Raw genomic sequence first — 20,382 nt, 5'->3', positions numbered from 1 at the left:
CTTGTGGAAGGTACACACTGCCACCGAGATTTGGTGGTCGAGCGAGTATTATGTGTGTGGATGTTCTCTCAGTCAATTGAACTTTTTTTCCCTGAATCGAGTCTCTTGAGTGTAATTGAGTGTAATTGCAGCTGCAAACATCCAGGCAAGTGGGTTTCACGCAACTCAGTTGTGCCTTCTCAATGGTAGATAGATTTTGCGAGTTGCGATGGTTGGAGGTGAGTGGAGGGTAGAGTAAGGAGCTAAATTAGCCGCTGCAGGATGTCTCACCTCTGAGTCGCACTTTCGCCACTGTACTGATATGTCTGGTCCAGGTTAGTTTCTGGCTCAATTTACAGACCCAGGATGATGGTAGTTGAAAGCTGTGGGTGGCAGGGTGGGGAATGGGTGGTTGTCAGTGTGTAATACAATGTAGATACCATTGAACGTCAATTGGGAATGGTTTGATTTTCTCTTAATGGTAAGCTTCAGGACATTAAATGTTGGGAGGGAGCAAATCAGTGAGTATAACACAATTGAAGTCTAAGTGGCAACAAGTACTGAAGGACTGAGAATGGGGCCAACTCGGAAGGCTATGAGGGGGATAAGCAGGGAAGGCATGAACAGATAACCTGAAAGATAATTGGGTTTGTGAAAGTGTCTGTCAAACATGCTGAGGGTGGGGTTGTTGGGCTGATGGGCTGCGTCAGCAATCCGCTGTCACTTTGTAGTTTTTAACCAATCATGCTAACGTGTCTGTCGATTCTGGCCATTTAACAAAGTTATGTTGTCCTTGTTTATATTGAAGAGGGATCGTGAAGACAGAGTTTCTGATATGTCTGTAGAGGGCTACTTTCAATAGTAGGAGTGAATTTGCAAGTTCTCCCTGTTCATGATACTTTCTAGTTTGTTCATTTTTAGCAGGTTGTTAGAAATACCCTGGTAACAGAGAAACAGCTGCAACAAAAAGATGTTCCATGCTTCAACAGATGTTTGTCACTAGCTTTCTCTCTGAAAGCTCTCCTGTACGTATGAACCTGAGTTTGAATTAGCCTTTTGCTAAGTGGTGCATTTTGGAATGTTGCAGAAATTGGAACAGCTCCCTCGTTAACTTACAATAGAGGCGTTTGGGTTTTCAACTACGTGAAGTTATTCAAAATTCTGTTTTCATTCTGTTTCTTACGTAGTGTTCAAACAAATTTTGTTTTCCATGAAAACGTACTGTTTGATCAGCTACATCACTCCTGGAATTTCCACTGTCCATCCGCCTAAGAAACAATGTTCGGCTCTGGTGCGTCACCTTAAAATATTTTGGGGGGGTCTGGCCTTCTCCAAAACAGATGTCCATCTGATTGGAACTGCCCCATACTTCCTTCTCACCCAGGACAAACCTGGGACACACAGGCTGCATCCAGTGTCTGACATGCTTCTCTAAAGTTCAATCTCGGTCTCAGAGAGATGTTAGCAAATATGACAGTCTCCAAACCTCCAAGAGAGACTAATCCCAATTCAGACATTCCTGAGAAGGTTTCGGTGCCGTTAGCACTGACATATGTCAATTCCCCCCCCCCCCCCCCCCCGGCCAATGCCACTGCCCTCGGTTTCAGGATACAAACAAAACTGAATTGGTGATCACCTGCGTCTAGATTCACACACTTTTCATTGAACAGATCTGGCGATACTGCTGGGGTATGGGCATTCTATCTATTTTGGCTGAATAGGTTCGGGAAGAACAGGGGTAATGAAGGGAAATATGTGCCGTTTTGGAAGGACTCTCCCTCAGTTGTCCACACTGAACTTGGGACCTCAAATTTAATATGCAGACATGACACAGAACTTCCAGACCACACACTGAACACACAGAACCCACACAGAAATTAAAGACCTCATATTGAAATCAGATACACCACATTCTTGTGCGTGTGTTGGTGATTCTCCACATGTGTTGGTCTGTATGTTAATATGTGTGCCGCTGTTAACGTATGTGTTTGTGCTGTGTAAGTTTGCATCTGTAGCTATTTCTGGGAAATTGTTGTTTAACGTGTGTCTATGTGTGTGTTTATGTGGAGCGGGGTGTGTTTATGTGTGCGTGGATTAGCCGCTTTCTCCATCTACTTATTCACGGCTATGATTCCACGTATGTGTCTTTATCTGTGTTGCTATGTGTTTCAAGATGTGTGTGTCTATCTTGTGTGTGTTTGCGCATTCATGCGTGTAACAATGATTGTGTTCTATTGCGCACCTCTGTTCAATGGAGTCTCTGCAATAGAGTCATAGAGGCAGAGAGTTTTACAGAACGGAGACAGGGCTTTTGATCGAAACTGGTCCTTGCCAATGAAAACATCCAACCACGCGGAGCACAGTTCCTTGCAACTGGTCCATACACAACAATTTCCTACCCAGGTGTTTGTCCAAATGACGTATACTTGTTGTTAACTTACCCACCTCAACCACTTCCACGGCCGCTCACTTCATATGCGTACAATCCTCTGTCTAAAAAACTCCTCAGTTTCCCTTTTTACGGTTTCCTCTCGAACATTAAACTAGTTCCCTGCATTCCTCGATTCGCAAAGCCTGAGAAAAATACTGAGTGCATTCCCGCTATCGAAGCTTCTCGTGGTCTTCAAGATAACTCCTCCGTGTCCTTCACTGTCATGAAAAAAACCTTAACTTGACCAAACTGTCCCGAAAGCTCAGGCGATTGAGCTCGGGCAACATTTTTTCTAAATGTATTCTGAATTCTTTCCAGCTTCATGCCATCCTTCCTACAGCAAAGCGGCCAAAACTGAACACAATACTCGAACTGCAGCCTAGCCAACATCCTGTAAAACTGCAACATACCTTCCCAACTTCAATACTCAATACCTTAACTGATGAAAGCCAGTGTGCTGAAAGCCTTCTTCACTGCCCTGTCCACCTCTAACTTCACTTCGAATCAACTTGTGCCTGAACTCCAAGTTCCCTCTGTTGCAATACACTCCTTAAGATACGACCATTCACCATGAAACTCTGAACGTTGCTTAATTCGAAATAAAACACCTCACCCTTATCTGTATTAACCTCTGTTTGCCATTTCTCGGCCAACTTCCCGCGCTGATAAAGGTCCTGCTGCAAGTTGTGATAAACTTCCTCACGGTCCACGATTCATCCATTTTTCATTGTCATGAGCGAACTCACTACATTTTCCATGTACATTTTCATCCGAATCAATGATAGAGATTTAAAAAAGAGATAATGTGCAATATAAATTATCTTAACTTCTGAAAAAAAGTCTTCACGCAGAGGTACCTGCATATAGTTCCAGGTAAATACTCGGTGTCACGAATGATGCCCAAAATTAAGTTACTTCCTCGTTACAGAAGGAGCAGAAACATTTCTCCTCATGGGCACGTTCGACTCTGAGGGTTGTCATTCCAATCACAATTCTTCTTAAATCTGGTGTGTGTTTGTGTGTGTGTGTGCCTGTGTGTGTTTCTTTGTGCCTGTTTGAAAGTCTGTGTGTCTGTGTATGTTTGTATGTTTCTGTGTTTGTTTTTGCATGTTTGAGAGTGTGCGCGCGTGTGTGTATGTGTGTGTGAGTTTGTGTGTGTGTGTGTTTGAGTGTGTGTGTGTGTGTTCCGTTGGAGCCGTCACTTTGTATTATGCAGTGAACTACTGTCCTCCTTCTTTGCCCCTCTGACTGAATCCCGAACGGTTTTCGATGAAATCTACTGCTGACTGTGCATGGTTTCCGGAGGCCACAAAGGAAGGCATTTAGTCACTTTGAACACCCCAGACATATTCAGACCTGCGCATGCTCCCAAACGCACGCAGATAAACGAACATGGTGTCATGCAGATCGGGGTGAATTGAAGTTCCAGAGAATTTCAGCAATTCAACAACCTTCTCAATCTTGTATTAATAAATTTGACAAATTGCAATCAAGAATCAAGCGAAATCAGTGCACAAAAGGAACAGTTCCCTGTCATCCTCGTACTCTCAATCCGAATGTACTGAAGGAAAACACAGCTGTTCAGTCCCATAGGTGTAGATAAATATCTGAATGGACTGGGCCAACCCTTCATTAGCAAATGGAGGATTCAATATCTGATCGAAACGCCAAAATTTCAAAGCTTCAATGTCTGCTCCTCGTTCTCACAGTGGTTAGTAAACCGGTCTGTATCATGGGCGTTGAGGATTCAATTCACTGGGCAGGCAAGTCGAATGAGTTCATTGAAATAATGAAAACATGACACTGGAATTAGATTTTCAAATTGAAAATCATTCCGGTTATTGGAATTTGTCATGCCCATCAAGATTTTACATCGGAAACAGACATGGTGAGTTTTCGTTTGAATCAGGGATTGCAGTCGGAAACAATCCCCTGAGAAGAAACTCCCAGCTCTGCAAATTCCAGTGACAAGCTTCATAAGTGTTTTCACACGGAAATGGGACTGAATTGACATTTCTGCAAATCCAATGAACTGGTAGCTTTAATCCAGGATCATTTGCTGGAACAAGATGGTTTTGAATCGAGTGACACCAGCCATTTTCGAGTTATGTTTCGAAATCTGGCAGAATTCACGCATAATCTGATCGATATTGAGTATCTTGTAAACAGTGACGAGGACAAGACACAGTAACCCAGATTGTAACCTCTGCCTTTATTTTCTTTAGTTTTGTTAACTTTTGCATGGTAACTGTGCATTATCCTGTCATTTACAAATACTAGTTTTGTTTCTTCCCTTCTCCCATTTGTATTGTAGTATTGAAGATGGAATTCAATTCCCTTTCAGTAAAATTAATGTATGGACATAATTCATCAAGCATGCAAAAAATAAGAGTGACCTGAGTGCTGAGTGAATCTCAAACTTGCATACATGACAGGAGAATTTGAACTACATAATACACACTAACAGAGAGTATGATTCAGAGACAGAATGAATCTCGCGATCGATACATGTCCAGCAACAGAATCCCACAGTTATATACAATCATGAATCTGACAGTGAGAGATGGGGAGAAACTCTTGGTCAAACACAGAACCAGATGCTACTTAATGCAGAAGGAAGTCCATATTCACTGGCACTATCCGTGATCGACACAAACACGCAGAAACCGCTGGAATTATCAAACACAGGGCACATTGCACAAATGCCAACAATTGACCATTTAATTAATCTCTGAACCACAACATTCCAATTGTAAAAACGGTCTGACATCGAAGGGAACGAATTATTAAACAATATTAAATATTGTGTTTTATCGAGTTCGTATCCATCCCTGCCATTCCCAAATTGGCCTGTACAATGTCATGAAGTAATATGCGCATGCACTTCTCCAATATGCAATCTTCATTGTTCAGGACTGTGAATACTTTTATTGGCCGTAATTCACATTTCTGACAGAGTTGAACAAGTTTACATTTCTTTCAGTATTACAGACAGTGGGCATTTTGAAAGTTATTTATGCCCATAAATCTTGCATTGTTTGCCGAAACTGCCAGCGTAAAGCACCGGAAAATGCTATTGGCTGCCAATCTTTTCAGATCGAATGGATCGGAAGGAGAGACACTTAGAAGCAATGAGGAATTTGCAACAGCAACGGTATGTGATGGATGGCAGTTATAGGAAGGAGAGAAGTCTCAGATGCAGGCACATAGATGGGGTAACTCCAGGAAAGTTAAGTGAGATAGGCAGTTCGTGCAGGAGTCTTTTGTCGATATACCCATTTCCAGCAGGTATGCTGCTTTGGCAAATGTAGGGGGTGATGGATTCTCAGGGGAACGTCGCAGGAACAACCAAGTTTCTGATAATGAGACAGGTTCGAATGCAGCGATGGGTACGTCTGGTTCCACGAGATCAACCATGTTAGGAGATTCTCTCGTCCCGAGTTACGGGCAGATGTTTCTGTGGCCAGCAGCGAAAAAGTAGAATGCTGCGTTGCTTCCCTGGTGCCATGATGAAGGATGTCTCAGAGATGGTGCAGAATGTTCTCACGGGGGAGAGGGGCCAGTAAGAGTTCATTGTCCACATTGGAACCAACGAAATATGAAGTTTAAAGGTTGAGATTCTGGAGGCAGATTACAGGGAGTTAGGCAGAAATTTAAAAAGGAGGTCCTCGCGACATGTAATATCTGGATTACTCCGGGTGCTACGAGCTGTTTAGCGCAGGAATAGGAGGATGGAGCAGATGAATGCATGGCTGAGGGGCTGGTGTATGGAAGAATGATTCACATTTTTGGATCATTGGAATCTCCTTTGGGGTAGAAGTGACTTGTACAAGAAGGACGGATTGCACCTAAATTGGAAGGGGACTAATGCACTTGCAGGGAGATTTGCTGGAGCTGCTCGTGAGTATTTAATTAGGAGGTGAGGGCGTGAGAACCAGGGAGATAGTGACGAAAGAGATCAATCTGAGACTGGTACAATTGGGAACAGAAGCGAGTCAAACAGTCTTGGCAGGCAGGGACAATAAAGGACGAATAAAGGACATTTATTTCAATGCAAGGGTCCGAAAAGGGAACGCAGATGAACTCACGACATGGTTGGAAACATGGGACTGGGATATCACAGCAATTACAGAAACATGGCTCAGGGATGGGCATGACTTGCTGCTTAATGTTCCAGGATACAAGATGGATAGAAAGGGAGGCAGGAGTGGCATTTCCGATAAGGGATAGCATTACAGCTGTGCTGAGGGAGGATATTCCTGGAAAACATCCAGGGAAGTTATTTGGGTGGAACTAGCCTCAAACTAAGCTAATACCATTTGTATACTTTTGTGTCATATCCCTCTAACACATTCTTATTTATGCATCTATTTAAATGACTTCTTAATGTTGTCGCTGTAGCTGCAGCAATCACTTTTTCTGTCAGCATATTCCACATACAAACCATAGTCTGTACGAAAAGATTTCCCTTCCAGTCACTTGGAAATCGTTCCCGTCTCGCCATAAAATTATGCCTTCTTGCTTTGAGCTTCCCTTTCCTTGGCAAAAGACCTTTGTTATTCACCAGCTTCGTGGGCTCCAGTTAAAATTATTCCAGCCTATTCAGCCTCTCTGTATAACTCAACCACAGTCACACCACCATCTGCCCGCCTCCTCATATCCCAGAAACGTTTGGTCAGAATACCTTGCAAATCTTTTCTGCACACTCTGTCGTTTCAAAATAGCCTTGAACCAGTCGGTGTGACATTTGGAATAAAGGAATCACATTTTAACAAAATGAAGTTAAAATGAATGCCTTTGGCAGAATGGCGTAAACGTGACCGAAACATATTTCTCCAGAAGCACCATTAAACGAGCATGGTTTTATACATTCTTCTGGATAAATCAATGACAACTCATGGATTGTTTGTCAGATTTGTGATTTTCAAAACTGCCAAGAAACGATGATGATGTATTTATTGGGTGTACATGTCCTGTACAAGTGTATTTTAACAACAGCAAAATAATGAGGATTCAAAACCATTGCGCGGTCGTTGACATTATTCTGTTGTTTAGGAATTATGTGTGGTGATCAAATTGAGAAAAATAAGGTATAATAAGGTTTTTACACAGAATAATGTAAAGTTCTGAATGTGCTGCATTCTAAGTTTCATTTGGCAGTAATCGTTAAATGGCAAAAATAAGTCAGTGAAAATAGAAAATTGATTAGTTTAATCGAGAACGGTGAGGACTGCTTTGATAAAGTGGAGAATACATGATGGGCCACTGTTAGCAGGTACTGAGGGACGCAGGAGAAAGTGAGGACTGCAGATGCTCGGTATCAGAGCTTAGAAATGTGTTGCTGGAAAAGCGCAGCAGGTCAGGCAGCATCAAAGGAGAAGGAGAATCGACGTTTCGGGCATAAGCCCTTCTTCAGGAATGATATACTCACTGAGACCCTTGTAGAGGGAGGAGGAGAACTTCTTCTAAGGGACGCAGTGAGGAATTGCCATGTGGATGGAGGCATGTGATGTGCAATTGATTGAATCTCATACAACGTCCACATTCAATTTATTTCCTATTAAATTCCATAAAGATGAATGAAGAAATTGCAACCATCTCTGCTCATTTTTGCATATTCTAATGACCCTCGATTTTTTCATGATGCCTCCCTGTCTGAACTTTTTGAAGACGAACGTCTCTGCGCAAACTAATGAATCCAGCGTCTGCAATAATTTGCTGCTGTGCCATTCCAAGCAGTGATTGTGACGCCTCTCCAGCAGATGGAACTGTGCTGGCCTTTGCTGCCACAATCACAACTGGCTGTAAAAAAAATGTCTCTGTCTCTGACGCAGATCACAGTGAACTCTGGGAAATTTCCAGCCTTTCACCGAGCTTCTTACTTTATTTTACGTGTTTGTCTTCGACCGGCTGAGACTTTCCGTTGGTTTCTCGCATTGAAATTACGCGTTCTTCAATTCGGCAACTCAGAGATATATTTTGCAATAAAAATAGTACTCATGTCACTCTAACATGGCAGCCGCTATAGGCGAGTTGCATTTGGATTGACAAGTTGGGAACAAGTGGCAGAAGAGATGGCACTATCGGGACCCAGAACCTTAAGGGGAATCAGAGCAATGCCCTGTGACCAAGAGCACAAATAGTGCCTGTCGACAAACTCAGAGCAGTCAAATAAAAACTCTTTGCTCCGTAATTCGACCTTTCTGTATCAGAATCGGAATGCTTTACTGTCACTTTATTGTTTCCTTTTTTACCTCGTTCTCGCCCTTTAAACCTTGATTTCCTGGTTGTTCTCGAATTGATGAGCTCCTCTACATGACTCCGACTTGTCCTTTCAGTCTGTCTAGTCAGACAGCAAATCACACACCTCTCTACAGGCATATCTTTACACCATGAGGCTTAGAATGAGAAGAAGGCCATTTGGCCCAATGACTCTGCTCAGTTAATAAATGAAATCCTAACTTATCTAACAATCTTTAGAATCACTGTCTTACGTTATTCCTATATTTCTTCAAACCTGCACTGATTAAAAATTCATATCTCAGTCTTGTATACACATAATCGTCAAGCGTTGACAGGCATTACAGTGAAGTATTCCAGAGTCACACCCTCTGACAGGCGAAAATCCTGAAAATGTCTGAGTTAAATGTTTGTGCTTGATTGCACTTCTTCTGTTGCTGACAGCTCACATTTCCTCTTGGATGAACAGTTTAGATTCGCTGGATGCTACTCCATCTGATGAAAATATCGAGTGTATGTTTGTGATAGATGGGATTCCAACTCCACCAGGACTGTGGTCTGGACACTCCTGGCGATTCTGTTATGGGCGATGCATCTGTGACAAGTGTATTGGTACAGAAGCATTTCAACCAAGATACATCACCGTTGTCGGTTCAGTCATCCATTACTGCAGTCTAGCTTTTGGGCCTTTCCTGTCTCGACCTGCTTAGTCAAACGTTGTCCAGTGGAGAAATTCATGCTGATGGACATTGAAGAGTATGACGTGTGCCGTATTCACCCTCAGTGGATTTCTTCATGATCAATGAGACCTAATTTATTAAAGTGTGTACTGGGGAGAGCAGGAGATGTCAATGAGCACAATGTTTTCTGTAATCTATCTGACCTGCTGTCATTGAGATTTATGTGTTTCTGAAGCCAGTTTTGACGATTTCCAGAGTTACTCCTTTCCCACCTCTCTCACACTGCCACGAACAATCGTGATCCTGTCCTGCCAATGGGATAGGAAATAATTAACGAAAGTGATGGTGGTCCCTGAGATATTTCCAATCAGGCCTTTTCTTGATCAGTCAAATTGGCAAATTACAGTTGCAATCGGGAAGGGAATAATGGCTGACAAGCTGAAAGAATGTCTTTTTTAAGGACATGCATTGTATCTTCAAAAACTAACCTACACCCCTCCCCCCGCTTTGCGCACATATGGATGTAATTCCGACTGCGTGGGGAAACAGACATGCAGGACTTCTATTTCCCCAAAACCAGGAGTGAAGGCCATGACACCAGACGGCGGCAGCCTCCTCTGAAGTTGCCAATCAAGCTTTAAGCAGTCTCGGATGTCTGGAGGAAAGCATAGCATGGTGTTTTCCACTCCTTCACGGTGAGGGGTAACCTGATGACAATCTCACCATTCCCATTGAGAAGAACGAACAAGAGGCAGCGAGATGATCTCAAAATCGAAATTGGCCTCACTGAACATCCGGCTCGAATCTGCCGCTAAGATCGCCTCAGCCGAGATTCCACACAATCAGTTTGAGTGAAGTTCAGAAAGAGCAAGGAGAAACAAATGTTGGGGAGAGTTGCATATCGATTTCAAAACTGCAGTACAAGTTTTGTGCATGTATAAACAGGCAGTTTGGCTTGTGGGGATTGAAATTGTTCATGGAACTTAACAGGTCTCATTGAATCTGCGGGAAGAAAGCAGTTAATATCTCAATTCTGACGAGTTTTCATCAAAAGAGTTTGGTTTCAGTTCTTCAGCACACGCTGGTCTTAGTTGTATTTTAAATGTGCAAGTGGTAATGAAAGTCTTAGGGAAAATGTTAATTAACAGCTGCCTAAGATAACACTCATCCCCCACTCCGTTACGATGCAGCTGGCAAATGTCTTTAGAAAGGCACATCGAATAAAGGAGATGTGGCAATCGCTGATACCAATGTTGCATGCAATCATTTTAACGATGAATGTGTGTACATCCTGTACTATATTAGGAGGTAGGGAGTGTGTATAATGCATTGGACTCTCTCCCCAATGACCTCCCCAGGCTGAAGTGATAAGGAGCTCCGAACAAAGATCGATGTCTAAACACATGACACGGGAGGCCTCTTGAAAACCTCTCCAAAATAGTAGAAAATAACAGCAACATGCGGAATTGGGAATGCTGCATTTAATGACAGAGAACGTGTGGAAATGGGGACACTGCATGAACAAGGAGACATTATGTGGAAGTGGAAACTCCAGTCGAAATAACAGGGGAATGTGGAAGCGGGAATATTGCCTGAAAAGAGAGGGACAGTTGGAAATGCAAATTTTGCTGATCATACCAGTGACCACTTGGAAGTGGGAATCGTGTCCAATAAAAACAGAGAACATTTTGAAGCTGGAATATCTCAAATATAACAAAGAAATGTGTAAGTAGGAGTGTTGTCCAAAATAATTGGAATATGTCGAAGTGGTGATACCGTTTAAACCAACAGCACAAAGTGGCTTTTGGAATGTCATCTCAAATGAAATGATCGTGAGGATGTGGGAATTGTTTTGAAAATAACAGGAGGAATTTTGAGGTGGGAATGCTGTCTGATGTTGATTTAATTATTCATTGATATATTTATTGTCACTCGTATCTCGTTCCTAAAAGTATTTTATACTGCGGCCACTCTCTCGTGCCATCTTAAAGCAAACGAAACATATGTCAAAACATAGAATATAATGTTAGAAAATTAGTAAATAGCATCAGAGAATTCATAGAATCTCTACCATGCAGAAACAGGCCAGTAGGCCCAAAACGTCTACACAAACCTTCTGAAGAGTATATCATCCAGAATCATTCTCCTATTACACTATATTTCCCCTGACTAATGCACTTCTCTACACATCCCTGAATAATATGTGAAATTTAGCATGGTCAATTCACCTAACCTGCATATCTTTCGATTACAAAAACTCTCCAACTTTACTGCTCTTTCATGGGCAATGCACCTAGGGGCCAGGCACGAGGATTGCCCTGGCACTGCAACTGGAACAAATATCACTCCTCTTCAGCGCCATCTTTCCGTTGCCACTATGAGTCCTCGCTGGACCTCACCAACACAGACACCACTGGTGCTGACGGGTGCAGAATCTGGCAAACTGTCGTCACTATGAGCATTTAGAAACCAGTGGCTGGATCAGATAGATTCAACATGGATTTATGAAGGGGAAATTATGCATCACAAATCTGTTGATTTTGGGGAGAAATCAGGATGAGGCTGTTGATTTGGGCAATGAGCCTTGGTCATGATGAATTATGCAGCAGGTTCAAAAGGCTGAATACCTTCCTCATGCACTTTTCGTAGGTGCTTCTCCAAGACGGTTTCGGACATCCGTCGGCCATGTAGCCCTGGCTGAGGCCGCCAGGTGTCATACGAGGCCCGAACACGCTCAGACCACAGCCTAAAGGAATCTGCGTTCAGACTGTTTCGACAATGCAGAAGCCACGGTCACCAGTCTGCGCTGCTGGGCCCATTTATCGCCACAGAGCTCTTCACTGAAAGTCAAATAAAAGGAAATAGAAGATGATAAAAATATTATAGGAGAAGAGAAAAGTAAAGAAACGAAAATAAAACCGGATTGAGCAGACGACCTCGTGCTCAGCAGCCCAAATCCAACTCCATTTTAGCGGAAACCAGGGACAATGACAGGAAATATGTGGAAGTAGGAATACTCTATAACATTGCACGACCATATGTACTGATATTTGAACACTCAGCAGTCTGCACTTGCATGCCATCGACAGCAATGTAATGTCTACTATGTAGAAAAATTGATACCTGGACTCTCAGAATTGTGCAGACTCTGCATTATGTACGTGATGCAATGTACACAGCGTGAGAAGTAGTGTCAACTGCTTTTCATCAAATTCTTGTGGTCAAGCAAAATAAATCCTTGACACTCAGTATCACGCAGTACCAATTCGTTTATCTAACTCTAACAGTAAATAAACTAACTGAACTATTAACAACCTGAATAAACCCCTTCTAATTACAAAATAATGCCTAATAAAAGATTCCTAAAGAAACCTGACAAGATTTATTTGGCGTGCTGTTCCAATAGATACAGGTCCCACCTCTTTAAGAAATCCTAGAATTTAGTCTATCAAATTATAACCAAGTTACATGTCTTCCGCGGTGATTTTTTGCCTTCTCTGTTGATTCTACATCAGCATTATTCTCTAGTTGTGTCGCTGTTCTCGTTGGTGTTTCGATGGTGTTTCACCTCAGTCATAGAGAACTGTGAGAGATAGACATTTTTCTGTCGGGAGCTGACGACCGTTAGTTCTGGAAGATGGCAGCCAGCTCTGAGTCCTTTGTCCAACTGCCCCCTTCTTTTTGTACAATTGGTGAGATATCTATAATTTTTAACATCGGATTGGTCCTGTGTTGTCAGAACCATCAGGCTTAAATTTATCGGATTCAGGAAACTAAGTGCCTGGTTCAAATTGATTGCCTCAATTCAAAAGCCTGTCGTCTTGGTAAAAAAAAAACTGCTGATTGTCCTGCTGCCTGTACGGCCTTTTGATACACATTTCAATTCGGGTGCTTTCTGTGTACGTGAAAACTTTAAGGCTCCTGCTCAAAGACATCCATTCTAGATCTCGAACAACAGAAAATGCACATAATCTACAAAAGCGGACATGCAATATTTTCATGCCAGCATTGTGCAAACACGAAATTCTAACTTCCTGACTCACAATCTCCAAGTTACCTTTTCAGTTTCACAACATTTGGACCGCATTTAATTGCAGCAGAGTGCAGTCCGAACATTGAACACACAAGTTTACAAAGAGCTGCTGGATCATTTCTAGTCTTTACAGTTTGACAATGCAAACTTTGTTAAACTCTCAGACTGAATGGAGCCTTGTGGCCAGGGAAGTCCGTGTTAGTGGCGAATATTTAACAGAGAGATGAACTGTTCAAAATGGTCAGAGACTGCTTCCCGTCACATCACTGAAATGTAAGTATTTCTGTCAATTGTGCCAGCCACCAGGCGTTTGGGCTGCTTTTCTGCTCGTATTCTGAGTTTAATCTGCAGCTGATTCTCACACATTGATTCTCCACAATAAACGTCGAGTTACGGAGGGTCCATGTGGTGCAATGGAAGTGTTCTCTCTTTGTTTCAGGAGATTCAGATTCATCTTCGAAATTTCTTCATCATACCTCGGAAGCCCGAAACCAACTTTAAAATAATGGCATTGTTTCCATCAAAATTAAGATTGACTGCTCTTTCATAATTATAGATTCATAGAGTCCTGCAGCCCGGAGATAGGCCCTTTCACCCAAAATGATCAATGCCGACTAAAAGGTCAACCATACTAACCCCATTTACCCGCACTTGGCCCATATCCTTCTAAACCTTTCCGATCCAATGTATTTGTCCAAATGCATTTTGAATTGGACTCGCCTGAACCAATTCTGCTAGCTGGTGATTCCATATAAAATCAGATATGTTTTTAAGTGACTAGTCAATCGTCATGTTCGCTCAGTGGTTAGCGCTTCTGCTACACAGCACCACTGACCCGGGTTCGATACCATCCTCACTGGAATGTCTATGCAGAGTTTGCACGTTTTACCATTTTCTGCGTGCTTGCTCTCCTGGTGATCTGATTTCCTTTCAGAGCCACAAATATGTGCAGGTTAGGTGAATTGGTCATGTTAAATTGCCATTAGTGGTCAGGGATGTGTAGGCCGGGTAGTTTAAGCAGGGGAAATTCATAGGTGTGGAGCCATGGGTTTGGGGAGATATTGTTTAGAGGACCAATGTGGACCTGTTGGCCAAATGATTTGTTTCCACACAGTGGGGATTTTAATTCTATTAGTGCAATGAAAGGTACGTCCGTTTGCCTGATCTTAGGGTAGGATAAAAGGCTGGCACAACACCGAGGACCAAATGCCTTTACTGCTTTGTACTGTTCTATGTTCTTTATTAAGGCTTGAAATCTCACAGACTCTGGAAGGTTATTGGGAGATGTAATCGAAGGTTCGGATTACTAATAGGGAAAGATAAGATATATAAGAACAAACAATGTGCACAAGTTGACGTTGAATTCAAATATGTGTTGGTACAAAATCACGGAATTCGCGCCCTCGGGTCATTGTGGGTAAACTGCAACGTATGGATTACTGCGAATCAAGAAGGCAGTTCACCACCACATCCTCACTGAGACCACTCGGGTTGAGCATTCAGTGTTTTCCCCCAACCAGAGATGTCCACATCATAGTCTGGGAACGAGGGTCAGGCAATGCAGGAAAGATGACAGAATGCACTTCTACACTAAAACAGTTCTGGAGGTTTGGAACTCACACCCTCAAATGCTTAGCGATGCTAATTCAATTGTTACATTTAAATGTGAGGTTGATCATTTTCATTGAGGCAGAGGAGCAAGGGATATGGTCCCAAGCCTTGCATATGGAGTTGTCTTACAAATTAGACATGATCTTCCTGAGTAGCTGAGCAGACGGAATGTGCCAAATCGCCTATTCCTATACCTACATACTTGTGAAAAATTGACTTCAATCCTCGACATTTCACTCATTACTCGGGCCCTTAACTCTGCTCGCTTTATGATGTAAGCGTTAAGGAGATATTTCCAATTTTTCATTACAATTACTGTCAGTCTGAGTTAGTGATCTACACCTTATTAGAACGTAAAGTGCAGCCAGTCGCCATTGTATCAATAATTGATACCACCAGTGTAAGCTGTGAACCCATAAAGAGAGGATGATCGTTTCTTCTCTCATAACCACAACGATGATGTTGGCGACACTGTTATTCCTACTTGGAACCCTGGTTTATATGGAAGCCACCACAATTGGTAAGTTTTAATTTTTGTCTTAGTTGTAGAGGTTTTTTAATCTCCGCTTTGGAAAACATGGGAAGCATGGCTTGGAACAGTAACTGATGAGTTCTTCCGATGTATGCTGCCATCTGTGTGTCTCATGTGTGTCTATTCCGTCAGAACATACTGTTTTTGTCATCTTGGAAGAGAAAGAAATTTTGCTAAGACTGAACAAGTCACTCATCAAAGCACTGGTGGAACACTATAAGTAACGGTGGGCATCTTATCTGAGGAAAGATCATACGATCGGAAGACCACAGAAATTGGGCCATTTCGCCCAGCGAGTGTGCTCTGCCATTCAAACGCGGCTGGTAGAGTTTTCAACCCCATTTTCACGCTTTGTTCCTGTAAATTTTGATCACCTTCGCAACCAAGAAACTAACTATATCAATCTTATATGTACTAAATGACCTGGTTCCATGAACTTCTGTGGCAATGCATCCCATAGATTCAACACTCCTTATCTCGAAATGTTTATGTTTGTCTCAATACTACGAGTTCTTCCCTCCACTCAAAGGCTGACTCCTCGATTCCTCGTTTCTTTCTGCCAATGGAAAACCCTTCCAAATTCCACTTTGTCCAGGACTTTCAGTCTTCTGAAAGTTTCAATCAGGTATAAGTGATTGTTCTGAACTCCATCGAGTTCAGTCCCAGAGTACGCAAATCTTCCTTAAATGTTAAGTCTTTCATTCCTCGAATGACTCTTGTGAACACCTTCCAGACCGCTGCAGAGCCAATACATCATTCCTGAGGTATGAGGTCCAAACCAGTGCACAATACTCCAACTGTGGAATGACCAGATTTACAGTGCCTCAGATGTACATCCGTGCGTCTTTGTTCTTGTCTTTCGAGATGCTTGACAACATTCTATTTGCGTTTCTGATTACCGACTCAACTTGCACGTTTACCTGAAGAGGATCATAGACCAGGACTCTAAGTCCCTTTGAACGTCAGATTTCTGAATTTTCTCCCCATTTATAAAATAGTCCATACTTCTACCTGCTCTCCTAATCTCTAAACCTGTTTGAAGCCCCCATGTCTCCTCAATTTTACCAGCCCCTCTACTTATCATTGTCTCATCTGCAAACTTAGCCAGAATGCTCTTAGTTGTTTCATATTGATCGCTAATAAACGAAGTGAAAAGCTGTGGTCCCAACATTGAGCTTTGTGGAAAGCCACTGGCCACGGGTTTCTTTTCTGTTTTTATCCCACTCTTTGCGTTCTGCCAGACAGTCAATCTTCTCTCCATGCTAGTACCTGGCGTTTGACAACATCCGGCCGTTTCCTACTATGTTGTTTCCTTCGGCATCTTATCAAAAACATTCTGGAAGTGGAGATAGACAACATCGATTGGCTCTCCTTTGTCTAACCTTCTCTATGCCCCTCAAAAAATGTAAAACTCCCCTTGATAAAACAATACTGAGTTTGCCCTGTTTTACGATGCATTTCTAAGTATTCAGAATTCCCGTCCTTCACAATGGATTCTCAAATCTGACCATTGACTGAAGTCAGGCTTTTCATTCTGTAATTTCCTGTCTTTCTCCCTATTCCCTTCTGAAACAGGGGTTTAACATTAGTAAGCTTCCACTATTCTAGGAGTCCCCCGGAATTTTGTGACACCACGAAGATCACTATTGAAGGCTCCACTATCTCTTCACTTATCTGCTTCAGAACCGTGGGACGTAGCCCATCTATATCAGGTAATTTGCACACTTCCAGATGTTCCGTTTTTTTCAGCACCTTCTCCTTGTTGCTGGCCACCGTCCTAATTTCTGCTGTCCACCCCCACACCCCAACGATGTTCGTCGCCCTTTTCACAGCAAAGACTGATGCAAATTTCTCATTCAGCTCCTCAACCATTTCTTTGTTTCCAGTCGGAGCAGAATTTGAGGCAATCCAGAGAAGATCACGGAACTGACATCAGCTATGGAGAGATTGAGTAGTACAGGATAATATTGGTGGGAGTTGAGAAGAATGAGATCTCAGCTTGCTGAAATATGAAAGACTCTTAGAAAAAATATTCAGTGGAGAACAGGAGATGTTGTTTACCATTGTGCAAGAATTGTGGAGCAGAGTGCATCAGCTCTGGATAAAGTGTACCCCATTTAAGTCGGCATCGAAGAAGGTCATCTTCTTTTGAAGGGCATTGAAACGGTGAAATCCTTCAGCATAGAGTGCATTTTCATTCAGTACGTTTATGGGTGAGGTTGACAGATTTCCAGTCAGGATTGGAATCGAGCAATTATCCAGGAGTTGTAGGAAAGGGAAGTGGAGATGATCAGCTCATTCATGACACCAGATGCACACACCATTTTACATTCGAACATACTTACACAGTCCTTCTTGCAGATACACACGCTTTTTCAGACACACATGTGCAGATACACAGACATACACACACTCCCCCTCTCTCCCACCCACACATACTTGCACACACTCTCTATCTCTCACGACCTCGCTCCCTCACATGCACACAGAAACACACAGAAATCGATGGGGTGATTTCTTTTTTAAATACAACCTTTAATTATCTCGGGAATACAACTTGAAAGAATTCTGGGATTTACATATTAAGGAATGTGAACCTGCAGCCCCATTCTAAAAGACAAAAGACTGAACAGCAATCTCTGTTTGTTTAATATATTGCATATGTGTATGACATATTGATATTTTGCTCTAAACGCTACTGTGTCTTATAATCCTACTCCACGAGATACGCAACAAAGGAGCAGCGCACACACCCCGGTTGCACTTTCAAATAAATCTGTTGAACTATAAACTGATTTCGTGCGATTTTATAGAAAAAATGTCCACCCCAGTCAAATATCAGCACTGACATATCATCAAATCGAAGAGCAAGTTTGACCGGCAAAACGGCCGCGTTCTGCACATCCAATTTCTTGTCCTTTAGATGCAAATGGTGCAAGTTGAAAAACGTCGTGGAATCGGAGTTTCTCCAAGTGGGAATTCTATTCTCGACGCTTTATTAGTGAGCTGGCATTATTGATCATGACTCAAGACGTCTGTTCTCTGAGGTCGTGTACCTACTCACAGATACCAATCTCATTTAATTCCGGTCTTGAAGCATCCTTCCTTATCGAGACCTGTTGAGTTCTCTGTCACATAATCATCATAGAATTGTACAGTTCAAATAGGACATTCTTACAATCGTGTATGGCCTGATGCTGGAAAGTGCTATCCATTCGCCAGTATTATTTTGATACCCCATCTAAATTCATTCCATTTAACTCCACATCCAGCTCTCTTTTGAAACCTGCTGTGGGATAAGCCTCTGCCAGTCTCCAAGGCAACGCATTCCAAATCCCAGCACCTCTCTGGGTAAATAAGTTACAGAGTTATTGACTTTGGGATCGTTCCATTCTTGTGTTCGCCAAAATTGTCGATGCATTTTCACTCCCTGAAGGCAAGCTGCTTGAGTACATCACAATTCCTCACCCCAATGCCTCACAGTCAGAACCCACTTCTCAGTTGTCAGTAGACTGTCCCAATATGAGGCTGGATGTGGAGATCTACACACAGTTCTGGTCTGCACGAACAATTATTGGAACACAGTTCAAGCAATATGCACCCTTACAACTCCAAGAATGTCTGGTTAGAACAGCAAGGGTGAAATCTGCATTGTTCTGGCATTTTTTATCTGAATCAGGTGGCAGGTGGATGTCCTATCGCATCTGACTGTGAACATCAACGTATCTTTGTTTTTCTTTTTATTCTCTCTTCTAGCGCCAATATTTTCATGTATTTTGGAAGGGAGTTACTGCAGCAGCGTACCATGTGAGAAGGGTATTTCAACGAGGGTTAAAGGATTTTGCCCCATCTTACAAGTGTGTTGCGTACGCTTGTGAAATCGAAGAAGGAAAGGGCAACATACAACACTGGAAAGCATCTGTGTTTCTGACTGGAGAGTTCTGTCATCCCATCAATTCAGGCTTCATGTTATTGTTTCAACTGAACGATCACTGGCCCACTGCTTTCTAAACTATGTGAATAAAACTGGGTGATATTGCAAACATTGATTTTCCATGTCTCACTTCACTTTCATATCAATGTCTTAACACAATGTCAGGAAGGAAGGAAGTTGTCAGAAAATGGGTATTATGCATTGATGATATTTACACTGTTGTAGCTTAGCTGACATGTGCGTCTTTGGTGTGGCCACAACTGGAGGATCGTTTGCAGTTCAGGTCCCCACACCATAGGAAGGATGTCAACGCTTTGGAGAGGCAGGGAAAGAGGTTTACAAAGATGTTACTTGGATCAGAGACGACTGGTTACCAACAGACTTTTGACAAAATTTGGATTGTTCGTGCTCGCGTTTTGGAGCTGAGAGGCGATTTGAAGGAAGTATATAAAACGATGAGGGGCTTGGATAGGTTACCTTTTCGGACTCTTTTGCCCAGGTTGGAGATTTATTAGGCAATGGTTTGAGGTGGAGGGACATGTTAAAATGATAAGCATGACACAGTTTTTTGTTTATCAGAGAGAGTTGTAAATGTCTGGAAAGGATTGCCAAAGAAGGTGGTGGACTTGGATAGAATAGCAAAATTGCCAGGCAGTTAGATAGATGGAAGAACAGGCAATGTGTACAGCGTTATGGACGAAGTGAAGGCAGAAAGGATGAGTTTGGAATAGTACACTTGTCTTCACAGACATATTGCAGAAGTATTTGTTCCTGTGCTGTACGCTTCTCTCTTCAATTGTGCATTTTAGCTTCGGTGAGAGGCGGGGTATAAACGGATTGTTTTCATTGGATCATAGACAATATTGGGCAGGCCTGTTTCATGTGAAGAGGTTTATAAGGAGCAAGAAAGAGTCAACAGAAAGTAGCTGCTCTCCTCAGTCC

This window comes from Chiloscyllium plagiosum, unplaced genomic scaffold (assembly GCF_037043375.1).
Source record: "Chiloscyllium plagiosum isolate Xiang-an unplaced genomic scaffold, Cpla_swu_hap1 HiC_scaffold_41, whole genome shotgun sequence".
NCBI classification, from domain to species: Eukaryota; Metazoa; Chordata; class Chondrichthyes; order Orectolobiformes; family Hemiscylliidae; genus Chiloscyllium; species Chiloscyllium plagiosum.
The sequence above is the reverse complement of the archived record's forward strand: the minus strand, read 5'-3'. Positions refer to the sequence as shown.